This window comes from Tamandua tetradactyla, chromosome 15 (assembly GCF_023851605.1).
Source record: "Tamandua tetradactyla isolate mTamTet1 chromosome 15, mTamTet1.pri, whole genome shotgun sequence".
Taxonomy (NCBI): Eukaryota; Metazoa; Chordata; class Mammalia; order Pilosa; family Myrmecophagidae; genus Tamandua; species Tamandua tetradactyla.
In genome coordinates, this window is record NC_135341.1 from 64818071 (window position 1) to 64831818 (window position 13748).

The 13748-nt window shown below is 39.3% G+C and overlaps 1 protein-coding gene across 1 annotated transcript in view; it reads right to left on the minus strand.

Moving 5' to 3' along the window:
* UBE2E2 (ubiquitin conjugating enzyme E2 E2) overlaps positions 1 to 13748 on the minus strand; it is a 477055-nt gene that overhangs the window by 43369 nt on the left and 419938 nt on the right. The window lies entirely within an intron of this gene.

Sequence of the window (13748 nt, forward strand, 5' to 3'; positions counted from 1 at the left end):
CGGGTCATATGGCAATACTATATTCAGCTTTTAGAGGAACCGCCAAACTGCCTTCCACAGTGGTTGTACCATTTGACATTCCCACCAACAGTGGATAAGTGTGCCTCTTTCTCCGCATCCTCTCCAGCACTTGTCATTTTCTGTTTTGTTGATAATGGCCATTCTGGTGGGTGTGAGATGATATCTCATTGTGGTTTTGATTTGCATTTCTCTAATGGCCAGGGACATTGAGCATCTCTTCATGTGCCTTTTGGCCATCCGTATTTCCTCTTCTGGTAGGTGTCTGTTCAAGTCTTTTTCCCATTTTGTAATTGGGTTGGCTGTCTTTTTGTTGTTGAGTTGAACAATCTCTTTATAAATTCTGGATACTAGACCTTTATCTGATATGTCATTTCCAAATATTATCTCCCATTGTGTAGGCTGTCTTTCTACTTTCTTGATGAAGTTCTTTGATGCACAAAAGTGTTTAATTTTGAGGAGCTCCCATTTCTTTCTTTCTTTCTTCAGTGCTCTTGCTTTAGGTGTAAGGTCCATAAAACTGCCTCCAATTGTAAGATTCATAAGATATCTCCCTACATTTTCCTCTAACTGTTTTATGGTCTTAAACCTAATGTTTAGATCTTTGATCCATTTTGAGTTAACTTTTGTATAAGGTGTGAGATACGGGTCTTCTTTCATTCTTTTGCATATGGATATCCAGTTCTCTAGGCACCATTTATTGAAGAGACTGTTCTGTCCCAGGTGAGTTGTCTTGACTGCCTTATCAAAGATCAAATGTCCATAGATGAGAGGGTCTATATCTGAGCACTCTATTTGATTCCATTGGTCGATATATCTATCTTTATGCCAATACCATGCTGTTTTGACCACTGTGGCTTCATAATATGCCTTAAAGTCCGGCATCGCGAGACCTCCAGTTTCGTTTTTTTCCTCAAGATGTTTTTAGCAATTCGGGGCAACCTGCCCTTCCAGATCAATTTGCTTATTGGTTTTTCTATTTCTGAAAAATAAGTTGTTGGGATTTTGATTGGTATTGCATTGAATCTGTAGATCAGTTCAGGTAGAATTGACATCTTAATTATATTTATAGTCTTCCAATCCATGAACACGGTACGCCCTTCCATCTATTTAGGTCTTCTGTGATTTCTTTTAGCAGTTTTTTGTAGTTTTCTTTATATAGGTTTTTTGTCTCTTTGGTTAAATTTATTCCTAGGTATTTTATTCTTTTAGTTGCGATTGTAAATGGGATTCGTTTCTTGATTTCCCCCTCAGCTTGTTCATTACTAGTGTATAGAAAAGCTACAGATTTTTGAATGTTGATCTTATAGCCTGCTACTTTGCTGTACTCATTTATTAGCTCTAGTAATCTTGTTGTGGATTTTTCCGGGTTTTCTACGTATAGTATCATATCGTCTGCAAACAGTGATAGTTTTACTTCTTCCTTTCCAATTTTGATGCCTTGTATTTCTTTTTCTTGTCTAATTGCTTTGGCTAGAACTTCCAACACAATGTTGAATAATAGTGGTGATAGTGGACATCCTTGTCTTGTTCCTGATCTTAGGGGGAAAGTTTTCAATTTTTCCCCATTGAGGATGATATTAGCTGTGGGTTTTTCATATATTCCCTCTATCATTTTAAGGAAGTTCCCTTGTATTCCTATCTTTTGAAGTGTTTTCAACAGGAAAGGATGTTGAATCTTGTCAAATGCCTTCTCTGCATCAATTGAGATGATCATGTGATTTTTCTGCTTTGATTTGTTGATGTGGTATATTACATTAATTGATTTTCTTATGTTGAACCATCCTTGCATACCTGGGATGAATCCTACTTGGTCATGATGTATAATTCTTTTAATGTGTTGTTGGATACGATTTGCTAGAATTTTATTGAGGATTTTTGCATCTATATTCATTAGAGAGATTGGTCTGTAGTTTTCTTTTTTTGTAATATCTTTGCCTGGTTTTGGTATGAGGGTGATGTTGGCTTCATAGAATGAATTAGGTAGTTTTCCCTCCACTTCGATTATTTTGAAGAGTTGAGGAGAGTTGGTACTAATTCTTTCTGGAATGTTTGATAGAATTCACATGTGAAGCCGTCTGGTCCTGGACTTTTCTTTTTAGGGAGCTTTTGAATGACTAATTCAATCTTTTTACTTGTGATTGGTTTGTTGAGGTCATCTATTTCTTCTTGAGTCAAAGCTGGTTGTTCATGTCTTTCCAGGAACCCGTCCATTTCCTCTAAATTGTTGTATTTATTAGCGTAAAGTTGTTCATAGCATCCTGTTATTACCTCCTTTATTTCTGTGAGGTCAGTAGTTATGTCTCCTCTTCCATTTCTGATCTTATTTATTTGCATCCTCTCTCTTCTTCTTTTTGTCAATCTTGCTAAGGGCCCATCAATCTTATTGATTTTCTCATAGAACCAACTTCTGGTCTTATTGATTTTCTCTATTGTTTTCATGTTTTCAATTTCATTTATTTCTGCTCTAATCTTTGTTATTTCTTTCCTTTTGCTTGCTTTGGGATTAGTTTGCTGTTCTTTCTCCAGTTCTTCCAAGTGGACAGTTAATTCCTGCATTTTTGCCTTTTCTTCTTTTATGATAAAGGCATTTAGGGCAATAAATTTCCCTCTTAGCACTGCCTTTGCTGCGTCCCATAAGTTTTGATATGTTGTGTTTTCATTTTTATTCGCCTCTAGGTATTTACTAATTTCTCTTGCAATTTGTTCTTTGACCCACTTGTTGTTTAAGAGTGTGTAGTTGAGCCTCCATGTATTTGTGAATTTTCCGGTACTCCACCTATTATTGATTTCCAACTTCATTCCTTTATGATCCGAGAAAGTGCTATGTATGATTTCAATCTTTTTAAATTTGTTAAGACTTGCTTTGTGACCCAGCATATGGTCTATCTTTGAGAATGATCCATGAGCACTTGAAAAAAAGGTGTATCCTGTTGTTGTGGGATGTAATGTCCTATAAATGTCTGTTAAGTCTAGCTCATTTATAGTAATATTCAGATTCTCTATTTCTTTATTGATCCTCTGTCTAGATGTTCTGTCCATTGATGAGAGTGGTGAAATGAAGTCTCCAACCATTATGGTATATGTGTCTATTTCCCTTTTCAGTGTGCAGTGTATTCCTCACGTATTTTGGGGCATTCTGGTTCGGTGCGTAAATATTTATGATTGTTATGTCTTCTTGTTGAATTGTTCCTTTTATTAGTATATAGTGTCCTTCTTTGTCTCTTTTAACTGTTTTACATTTGAAGTCTAATTTGTTGGATATTAGTATAGCTACTCCTGCTCTTTTCTGGTTGTTATTTGCATGAAATATCTTTTCCCAACCTTTCACTTTCAACCTATATTTATCTTTGGGTCTAAGATGTGTTTCCTGTAGACAGCATATAGAAGGATCCTGTTTTTTAATCCATTCTACCAGTCTATGTCTTTTGATTGGGGAATTCAGTCCATTAACATTTAGAGTTATTACTGTTTGGATAATATTTTCCTCTACCATTTTGCCTTTTGTATTATATATATCATATCTGACTTTCCTTCTTTCTACACTCTTCTCCATGTCTCTCTCTTTTGTCTTTTTGTATCTGACTCTAGTGCTCCCTTTAGTATTTCTTGCAGAGCTGGTCTCTTAGTCACAAATTCTCTCAGTGACTTTTTGTCTGAGAATGTTTTAATTTCTCCCTCATTTTTGAAGGACAATTTTGCTGGATATAGGAGTCTTGGTTGGCAGTTTTTCTCTTTTAGTAACTTAAATATATCATCCCATTGTCTTCTAGCTTCCATGGTTTCTGCTGAGAAATCTACACATAGTCTTATTGGCTTTCCCTTGTATGTGATGGATTGCTTCTCTCTCGCTGCTTTCAAGATCCTCTCTTTCTCTTTGACCTCTGACATTCTAACTAGTAAGTGTCTTGGGGAATGCCTATTTGGGTCTAATCTCTTTGGGGTGCGCTGCACTTCTTGGATCTGTAATTTTAGGTCTTTCATAAGAGTTGGGAAATTTTCAGTGATAATTTCTTCCATTAGTTTTTCTCCTCCTTTTCCCTTCTCTTCTCCTTCTGGGACACCCAAAGCACGTATATTTGTGCAGTTCATATTGTCCTTGAGTTCCCTGATACCCTGTTCGAATTTTTCCATTCTTTGCCGGATAGTTTCTGTTTCTTTTTGGAATTCAGATGTTCCATCCTCCAAATCACTAATTCTATCTTCTGTCTCTTTAAATCTATCATTGTAGGTATCATTGTTTTTTCCATCTTTTCTACTTTATCCTTCACTTCCATAAGCTCTGTGATTTGTTTTTTCAGTTTTTCTATTTCTTCTTTTTGATCAGCCCATGTCTTCTTCATGTCCTCCCTCAATTTATCGATTTCGTTTTTGAAGAGGTTTTCCATTTCTGTTCGTATATTCAGCATTAGTTGTTTCAGCTCCTGTATCTCATTTGAACTATTGGTTTGTTCCTTTGACTGGGCCATATTTTCAATTTTCTGAGCGTGATCCGTTATCTTCTCCTGGCGTCTGGGCATTTAGTCAGATTTCCCTGAGTGTTGGACCCCACAGGTTGAAAGATTTTTCTGTGAAATCTCTGGGTTCTATTTTTCTTATCCTGCCCAGTAGGTGGCGCTTGTGGCACACGTTTGCCTACGGGAGCCACCAGTAAAAGTTGCTGTGGGTCCTTTAACTCTGGAAAACTCTCACCGTAGGGGAGGTTTTGCAGCTGAAGCATCTTGGAAGAGTGCCAGCCGGCCCAGGGGTCCGTACGTGGGGAGGGTCGCCGGCCACCGCAGCATGTGTGAACGCCCGACCAAATTTCCTAGTTGGCCTGGGGCACCAAGCGTGGCGGAAGGGCGCCAGCTGCCACAGCCCGGGAGAGTGCAGTGTTCCCAGCCGGACCAGGGAGTCATGTGTTTGGAAGGGACCCCCTGGTCACCGTTCTCCGCAGTCTGGGGATTTCCGACCCAACTCTCTCAGTTGGTCCGGGGGGCTTGCGTGATGGGGGTGCCAGCCGCCGCGGCTTGAGGGGACCGCCTGCCCAATTCTGCCAGCTGGCCCGGGAAGGAGGAAGGGAGGGACTCTGGCTGCTTGCCGCCCCGCCCGGGAAAGCCCACGCCCCTCGCCGATCTCACCGGAGCTGGTTCTCCCAGACAGTCAGCCGTTCCAGGATGGGGTACGCCATCCCTTTGATCTCCGTCGTGGCTCCGGGAGCTGCTCTGTATTGTCTCCACTCCCCCAGTAGCTGTTCTGGAGGAGGAAAGGTGAGGGTGGCAAGGCTGTCGAGGCCGGTGGCGGAGAAGCCGGTGAAGGCGGAAGAGGGCACGGTGGTGGTTGGAGAGACGCCGGAGCAGGAGGGGGAAGAGGGGAGAGGAGTGCAGGCGGGCCGGCGGACAAAGAGGGGAGAGGAGGGCGGGCAGGCCGGCGGATCTTCTTTGCCCTTTTGAAGTCAATCCCTTGTTTCTCCTTATCTCCTTTCTGAGTGTATGTAGTTTTATCTATTCTAGAATTTCATACAAATGCAATACCATAATATTATATGCTTGTCTTTCAATCTGGCTTCTGATGTTTTTGAGATTCATTCATGTTGCTTGTACTACATTCTCTTTTGTTGACCAGTAGTATTTCATTGAATGAATATATCACACTTGTTTATCCATTTACCTTCACTTAAGAAAGGCCAATGACATTCAGGGTTTCTATCTCAACTGGAAAGGCACATGGTGAACACAGTGATGTCTACTAGCTTTCTCTCCAGTTTTCCTGTTTTATGAAGCTCCCCTGGGGGTGTTCTCCTTCTTTGTGTCCAAAGGTCTCTGGATGCATGGGCTCTCATGGCTCTCTCATTGTTCTCTTGGAATCTCTCTGCTTTATTTTTTTTTGCATGGGCAGGGACTGGGAATTGAACCCAGGTCTCCAGGATGGCAGGCAAGAACTCTTGCCTGCTCAGCCACCATGTCCCTCTCCTTCATTTTTGAAAGAAAGTCCCACTGATATAAAATTCTTGGCTGGCAGTTGGCTTTCTTTCAGCATTTTATGTATTCCAACCTATTGCCTTCTTGCCATGAAACCATGGTTTCTGATGATGTAACATGTTACTTTTTTCTTGCAGCTTTTAGAACTCACTCCTTGTCCTTTGTATTTGATAGTGTGCTCAATGTATGACAGGTTTATTTTCTTCATGTTTATAATGTTTGGTGTTTTCTGGGCTTCTTGGATGTGTATATTCATGTCTCCTGCTAAGTTTGGGAAGTTCTCTGTCACTGTATCTTTGAACATTACTTAGGCCCCTTTTTCTCTTTCTGGGAGCCCCATAATGCATACATTGGTATACTTGGGCTATTTTGAAGTTAATAATTCTTTTGTCCTTCAACTCCTCAGCCTGACTCATTTCAAGAATGTTTCTTGTCTTCAAGTTCACTGATTCTTTCTTTTGCCAGCTCTAATCTGCTCAGAAACCATCCTGGGAACTTTTCTTTTCTGTTAGTTTGGTCTACAACTCCAGTAGTTCTGTTTAGTTCCTTTTGAAATTTTTCCCTTTAGTAAGATTCTCACATTGCTCATTCATTGTTTTCTGACAGACTTTAGTCCTTTCTCTGTATTTTTCTATAATCACTTCCTTGAGCATTTTAAAGACTATTTTTTAAAGACTTTGGTATGTCCACATTCTGGTCTTCTTCAATCCTGTTTTCTGGATTTTTATCCTCTTCCTTTGGATGGGACATCATTTCCTATTTCTTTCTTTGTCTTGTACTCTTGTTGCACACTGTACATTTTAATATTTTCAAGGGCTAATTCTGGGATTTATTCCCTGAGATGTCTATTTCTTGATTTTGTAATTGGCTGGTGATAAGACAGAGACTTTCTTGAGCTTCAGCCCTCCTATCAGGAAGGTTTCCCAAGGTGAATGCAGTATGTAGAGCTTTCCCTGCTTTTCTGGATCTCTATCTTGTCCTGGGCTTTTGTTAGTTGTGTTGGAGTTCCCCCTGTTTAGAAGAGCTTGGTTGGCCTGGTTCCCAGGATACAAATCTCTTTCTTGGGTGTCTGAAGCTGACAGGGCTTTACCCTAGACCGTCCAGCTTTATAGTTTCTTACACTCCTTTGTCTCAAGCTGCTTTTGTCTGGGGTGCAAATTTTGGGAGGAGGGTACATTGAGAGGACTTTCCCAAGTCAGTCTTCCCCAGATGAAACTGGGCCAGAGACCCATGAAGGGGGCTCATACCACTGCCATAGTGTCCTGAGGAGGGGATCAGGAAGTATGTCAAGAGTTTCTCCAATGGCTCTCCAAAGCTAATCTTTCCTTGCCTGACCAGAAAATACAGCCCTTTAGCTAACTGCCTCCCCAGCTCTGAGTAAGTACAGTATCCCTAAGACTCTATCTCTATTACTGCCCCTGTCAAGGTTGGGTTGAAACAATGGCTGTTTTCAAAGCCAGGTCTCCAGCGATCTCAATTCACTAATTAAAAGCTGTGGTCACTGATCAGCCATGCTACCTCTGGTCTTGGAGGGAGGATTTTTATGTCTCCTTCTGTCCCCAGAGAACTAGCTAGGGGCTGGACCCCCCTGGTGGCCCACCATGAGAGTGGGGATGGTCACTGGTAACTGTTGCACAAAGAGAGCAAGTTACTGTTCTTTACCGAAATTTATAAGCCTCTTCATTCTGTTCTTCTCTGGATGCCATTCACTGTTCTGCTGACCATAGGAGTTTTAAAATAATTGTTTCAGACAGTTATTGCCTGTTAATAGTTGTTCTGGTGGAAGGACTGATATCTGGAGTGCCTTACTCCATCTTCCCACAATCCCCTCCCCTTGACTTTTTAACTGAATAGGACCGCTTCCCTTGACAAGACTGTCAAAGAAATTTGCCTCACCATGTCGTCATCCTTGAAACATCTCTTTGCTCCTTCTCAGTCTTCTCTGCCACGTCTATTACCTGTTATTTCATATGTGGTCAAGTACTCTAATCCTTTACTTTACTTCATATGTCAATATTTCTTGTATGTTCAAAGCTTCAAATAACCTCTAAATGTGATGTCCTCCAAATGCGATTTCCCTCTGAGTTCAAGTTCCTCATATGCAATAGATAAGCAAACCCTCTATCATGCTCAGGACATGGTTAGAAAAGCAAACTTGCTTTTCCTAAACTTCTGCCATCCTGTTTCTTGAAAACCCAATATATATATTTTCAGTGGGTAAAATAGTATTTCAGTGGGTGATATATATATATTTTACCCACGGAAATACTATCCATCCTTTATGGATACTTCTTCATGAAGCCTTCCCTTACCACTTTCAGATTGCAGCACTCAATTCCTTTTCTGAACTATGATTAAACCTACTCTTTTGTGCTTGTATATATATATTTTTTCTTGCTACAGAGACTGAAGGCTATCTGAGAGCAGGGCATGTAGAGTTTTTTGCAATCCAGTTTCATACCACCAAGTACTGCTATTCATCTAATAAGGTTCAATACATATTTATGAAGTGAATAAGCAAATGGTAATTCTCCATTAGAATTCTGCTAACAAATGTTTGTGTTTCTGCTCAACCCTTAACAAGGGATGGGAGTGGAAGTTTCTTTTTGGTTTGTATTTAAATTTTAATTTAGAAATCTTAGGATGTTTAATCTTGGCAATATGATAACATGACCAAAAAGTAGTATTTCCTACCAGATAATGTCACCTAATCTGGTTGTTTATCAATTCCCTTGTAGGTGCTCAAATATAACTCAACTCACTTCTTATCAATTTTACAAGAAAGTATCATCTGGGAAGGTGAGAAATTTGTTTTGGAAGGTATCTGAGTTAAAACAGGTTACAAACTCTGTTCCTTTCTTCTTTGTCCATATTGCCAAGACTTTAAAAGCAGCTCACTAACCTATTAACAGACATATTTTTGAAACTTACAGTCTACATAGTTCTGTATTAGGATTTAAGGAACACATTAAAAACAAACAAACAAACAAATAAACTCTCTGGCTCTAAGGAATGTTTGCTGCCAACTGTAAAGATAAAACCCTCTGGTTAGGAACAATGGAACATATGGTATAGATTTTAATTTACTGACCAAACATCTGTTGTCCCACAGTACCTTCAAAGTACTGTGCTATGTTGAGGAGTGTGGGGGGTGATGGGTAGGAGAGAGAAGTTAAGATGAATAAGCTGGGTTCTGGACTTTTGACCATCCAACAAAGAAACAAATAACAAAGAAATAACATACAAATAACTACCATAATGTATCACGTTAGAGTATACAAAGCTCTAAAGATTAGAATGGAATACACCTGGAAGGGAAGAAGTCTAGAAAGTATCAGAGAAGAGGTAGGTTAAAATGGAATTGGAAGAACTGAAGTAAGAAAAGTTTGAGGATTGATTTCCCAATCATTTCTTTTTCTAAATTGCTTACCAAGAGGAAGATAGAAAACTTCAAATGTGTCTGTATAAAAAATTTTCACTGTCTCATACCATAGTCAATATGTAGTTATTAGCTTCATACACTTTTAGCTGCATACCAATGATTATACACAAAAGCTTACATCCTCAGAAAAAGTACACAAGAATATTCACGTAGTCTGTAAGAAACACAGGATACTGACATGAGACAGATGTACAAAGCAGACATCATCTCCTCAATTTATCTATCTACATCTCCATTCTTTTTTCAGGCATTTATCATTTGTACATGAAATTACTGTAATGGTCTCCTTCAGGACACTACGTTTCTTGGTCTCTTCTCCCCACCAACATGCCCCATGTTGCTTCATGGGTGTTCTTTTTAAGATTAAATTTCTAGAAAGCTAGGCTACAAAAGCAGGCTCTTGGCTTTCCAAAGACCACACAGCCCCTGAAAATGACACTGCTGCAGGACTCTGTTCATGTTATTCTCTTGGACAAGAATGCCCTCTTCATTTTCTCTGGGGGAACCCATCTGGCTTATGTGCCAACTTCTTCAAGTAATGGTGCCCAGATTGTCTCAGCAAGCAAGTACTGGCCTAAATATTACTGTGAGTATATTTTATGGACTTAAATCAGTTAGATAATCACATTTATGACTGATTACATCTACAATCAACTAAGGAGAGTGTCTCCAGCAATGAGAGACATTTAATCCCATCACAGTTGAAGACTTTAAAAGGAGAAGTCAAAAGAGAATATTCATCTCCATTCAGCCAGTCAACCTCTTCTGGGGAATTCAATGAAGACCTTCATCAGAGTTGCCAGCTTGAGGTCTGCCCTACAGAATTCAGGCTCCTATATCCCTACGGTTGTGTGAAACACTTTCATAAAATTTCATATTTACGGATATCTTCTGTTGGTTTTATTTCCCCAGAGAACACTGACTAATACACCATTCTTCAGGGCTTGGCTCAAATATCTTCTCTTTCTCTGAAGAGAAGTTTCCTTCAGGCAGATTCAGGTGCTCTTTCTTCAATGTTCCCAATGGTGAACAATGAATGTTATATTATATTCCTAATAACAGCTATTTACATGTCTGTGTCGACATTGGTCTATAAATTGCATGAGGGCCAGGGATGGGTCTTTTTGTATCTCAAGGTGGGTACTGTTTCCTATCTTTACCTTAATTGCCTTAAAATCTCGCCATTAGGGTGGGCCACGGTGGCTCAGCAGGCAAGAATACTTGACTGCCATGCCAGAGAACCCAGGTTCGATTACTGGTGCCTGCCCACGTAAAAAAAAAAAAAAAAAAATCTTGCCATTAAAGTGATTTCATGGGACTAGAAAGATCTATAAATCAGCTTTAGAAAGAAAAATGCCAAAGAAAATAAGGCCTTTTCAAGCAACAATGTGGCAAATTAAGGAATAAAATCACTGTGTGGAGTAAATGGCAGTGAAATGTTAACAGATGAGTGAGAGGAGTCAATTCCAATTCTATTTCTTCCTCTAACAAGGATGCTGTCATGGTCAGGTTCATGTGTCAACTTGGCCAAGTGGTGGTTGGGCGAGTGCTGGCTTGTCTGCTGTGATGAGGACATTTCCTAGAATTAAATCATGATCATGTCAGCTGCATCCATAGCTGATTCCATTTGTAATCAGTCAAAGGGATGTGCCTTCTGCAATGAGTGATGCTTAATATAATCATTGAAAGCCTTATAAGGAGGATTCAGAAGAGATTGGCTCTTCCTGTTTCGGCTGGTGAGCTTCTCCTGTGGAGTTCATCCAGACCCTCCATCGAACTGTCGGCTTCACAGTCTACTCTGAGGATTTTGGACGCTGCGTTCTTGCGGTCACGTGAGACACTTTTATAAATTTTATATTTGCGAGTGTTCCCTGCTGATTCTGTTCCTCTAGAGAACCCTAACTAATACAGATGCTATGACATTTTTTTAAACAAAGTTCTAGAAAGGACTATCAAACTTGATTTGTTAGTACTTAGAAAATGATATGGTGAGCAACAGGATCAAGCATGGATATACTAAGAACAAACTGTGCTATGGGTGATTCCATTTCTTTTTCAATATGGTTATTAAAATTATAGATTAGGAGAATAAAACAGACATATTAGAATTTAACTTCAGCAAAATTTTTGATGAGAGCTTTTAATAGTCTTTCGAAAGGCTTACTATTACATAGATTAAGGGTTACATGCTGACACGGTGCCAATCAGTTATGCCTCTGAAGTGATCATACAATTCTCTGTTCACATCAACTAATAAGTTCCTCCTGTTCTGGTCAGGATATATATACAATAAAAAATGTCAGAAATCTTCTTTCTTAATTACAGTTAATGACAAAGGCCTAGTTGCCAAACCACGTAACATGGAAGCTTGGAAGTTCTAAATTCTCATTTTACGTATGTGGGAATGTGCTGGTTTGAAGCTGTTGTATACCCTAGAGAAGGCCATTTTCTTTTAATCCATTGCTTTGTGTACAGACTTTTATAGGTAGGACCTTTTGATTAGGTTGTTTCAATTGAGATGTGACCCACCCAATTCAAGGAGGGTCTTAATCCTTTAAGGAGTCCTTTAAGAGGATAAAAGACAGGAAAAGTCAAGAGAGCAGAGAGAGAAATACCCAGGAAGCTCAGAGAGAAACACCAAGAGAGAGCGCAGAGAGAAAAACTCTCAGAAGAGCTGAGAGTCACTAAAATCAGAACTCAGGAGAGAAGGACAAGCAGATATATCCATGTCCCTTTCCATGTAAGAGAGGAATCCTATATGCCAGCAGCTTTTCCTCAGAAAAGGTATCTTTCTCTTGATGCCTTAATTTGGACATTTTTATGGCCTTAGAACTATAAATTTGTAAACTAATAAATCCCTATTGTAAAAGCCAACCCATTTCTGGTATATGCATTCCAGAAGCTTTAGCAGAAACAGAGGAAGGTACTACTTATCACCAAAGAATTGTAAATAGTAGAGCACAAACGCAAATCAGGTAGCTACAAAGCCTGTTTCAAGAAAACCTGAGTTTCTTGCTCACTCATTTTCTTGTGAATGAAAAAGAGAATTCCAAACAGGATGGTAGTCAAGTTTGGTAAACGTAGGATAGGCTCAATAACCAAATTTTAGATCTGGCCAAATGACCAAATAAATAAAGGTGGCACAAAGAAATTCTTTAGCAGGATGATCTGTGATTAGTCCTCTCTCTCTCTTCATTTGATCAATGACTTCAATGAAAATATAAAAGTTATGTTTATCAAATCTATGGATAACACAACACTGGATAAAGAAGTAACAGACTGCTCAAAAAATGAAGAATCAAAAGTTTTAAATACATCAAACTATGGGTTAAAACAAAAATAAAAATTTAACAGGGAAAAAAACAATACAAACGTAACATTTAGGTTCAAAGCAACAATTTTCACAAGATGGGAACAGCCTAAATGCAGTGATGAGGGGCTTTTTAAATGAAAATTATTGTAAATTTGAAATATATACATACACACACACACATAGAAAAGTGCAGAAACTGTCAGTGCTGCTTGATGAAGTTTTATGAAGTGAACACACCCAAGTAACTACTACCTAGAACAAGATATAGAACATTGCCAGCACCCCAGAAATCTCTCTTGTGATTCTTCCTAGTCAGTGTCATCCTCCCAACTGTAACCACTATTCTGACCCCTTTGTCTACACACTAGTTTTTCATGTCTTTGAACTTCATATGCATGGAATCATAAAGTATGTACTCTTTTGTATATTACTTCAGGCTTTGTGAGATTCATGGATATCATTTTGCATTTTTAAATTTCACTGCTGTATCATATTCCACTGTATGAATACACACAAATTGATTGTTTGGTTATCGATGTGTGTGCTGGTTTGGCAGTATTATGTACCCTTGAAAAGCGATGTTTTAATCCTGATTCAATTTTCTGGAGGCAGCCATTTCTTCGAATCCTGATTCAGCACTGCACAGTGGAAACTTCTGATTAGATCATCTCCACAGAGATGTGATACACCCAGTGTGGGTGTAATATTTTGATTAGATGGAGATGTGACTTTACGCATTCCAGGATGGTCTTAATTAGATTACTAGAGTCTTTAAAAGGGGAAACATTTTGGAGAAATGACAGAGCCGACAGAGAGAGAGAGAGAGAGAGAGAGAGAGCCAACAGATACTTCAGAGCCAACAAGGAAAGCAGAGACAAGGATGTCTGGAGATGCTTCGAGACCAGCAGATGTTGCCATGTGCCTTTCCATGAGATGTTAAGCAAGCTAGAACCTGGAGAGAGCCAACAGAAGCCAAGAGATGGAAGCCAGCTGTGAAGAAGCAAAGTGAGGAAAC